Source organism: Rhinopithecus roxellana, chromosome 13, assembly GCF_007565055.1.
Source record: "Rhinopithecus roxellana isolate Shanxi Qingling chromosome 13, ASM756505v1, whole genome shotgun sequence".
Taxonomy (NCBI): Eukaryota; Metazoa; Chordata; class Mammalia; order Primates; family Cercopithecidae; genus Rhinopithecus; species Rhinopithecus roxellana.
In genome coordinates, this window is record NC_044561.1 from 75,986,148 (window position 1) to 75,987,523 (window position 1,376).

At 52.1% G+C, this 1,376-nt stretch overlaps 1 pseudogene across 1 annotated transcript; it reads right to left on the reverse strand.

Moving 5' to 3' along the window:
- Window positions 1–342: 342 nt before the first annotated feature.
- On the reverse strand, window positions 343–1,056 carry LOC104663785 (annotated as a pseudogene). Its single transcript, XR_748175.2, has one exon. The product of XR_748175.2 is annotated as a cytochrome c oxidase subunit 5A, mitochondrial pseudogene (transcript).
- Window positions 1,057–1,376: the final 320 nt, after the last annotated feature.

Sequence of the window (1,376 nt, forward strand, 5' to 3'; positions counted from 1 at the left end):
AAAGTGGGACAGTTAATCCCAACTGGGATGAAACTGGGATGAGTCCGTCACCCTGGTGGCCTCTCGAAAGCCAAGCTCAAGCCTCCTGCCCTCTCTCCATCTCCCAGCCAACAGGTCAGGGCTAAGGGACAAGGAACCTTCTAGGTCCCCCATCCCACACACCACAACTGCCCTTCAGGCCATCCCGTCACCCCTGATCCCCACCGCAATGAGCTGTGCTTCCTGCGGTGCCAGATGCAGGTCCCACACCGCCCTGGAGACTGTGGCTGCTGGAAAATGAGCCTCACACAGGGCCCCCTTTCCACACTTGATCTTTTTTTTTTTTTTTTTTTTTTTTTTTAATTTCAGGTCAAACTCATTTCCCTTTTATTAAAGTCCAAGTTGCCATTACATGGCTTGGTACTCAATAAAGGAAAACTTGTTCAAATAAGGTAATATGTTATCATCAGTATTTCCAGGAAACTGTTCACACTCAAGTAGCAATGTCAATAAATCCATGGGGAAGCCCATCCATGGGGTTTACACTTTGTCAAGGCCCAGTTCCTCCGGAGTGGAGATTCCCAGTTCATTTAAAGTTGGTCTAAGTTCCTGGATGACATAGGGGTAGATTTCCTTATGAGGTCCTGCTTTGTCCTTAACAGCCTCTAGGATACGAACTGTACTAGCAAAGTCATTTAACCGTCTGCGTGCCCGCAAAGCAGCATCAGTGGTTTTGGGCTCTGGAACCAGATCATAGGTAATAAGTGTGTTTATCCCTTTACGCAATTCCCAGGCATCTATATCTGGCTTGTTGAAGTATGTTACCCAGCGAGCATCAAACGCCTCATCTGTCTCATGTGACCCATGAGAATAGCAGCGAACTGACTGGATAGCCGCGGCGGGGCCGGGGGTCTGGGCGGAGTGCAGCAGGCCTTGAGGGCCGGCCCAGGTGGTGGCGGCCACAGCGCAGCGGCGGAGAGCGGCGCCCAGCATGACGGCGATGGCGACGCCCACACTTGATCTTAACCAAAAGGCCGAGAAGCGATAGGGCCCCCTATCCATGGTGGACGGGGCACTGGGGACCTGAGCACTCAGAGGGTGCTCCCCGCAAAGATGATGGGGAAGGAAAGCCTCCAGGGTCCCCAGAGGGCTACATCCCTGAGATGATGGGGAAGGAAAGTATCCAGTGGCCTCAAATTCCCCTCCCATTGAGAGGACAAATTAATCCACTTATCCCGTGACCAACCAGCCCAGTTTGCCTTGGATTGAGGGGATCCCACGGTTGTGGGACTTTCAATAGTAAAAACTAGGTCTGCCCCAGGCCCTTCTCATCCTTTTAAGCCTCGACTCCAGGAGCTCCAGGGACTCCAGCAGGACTCACTGATTTGATTCAGGTA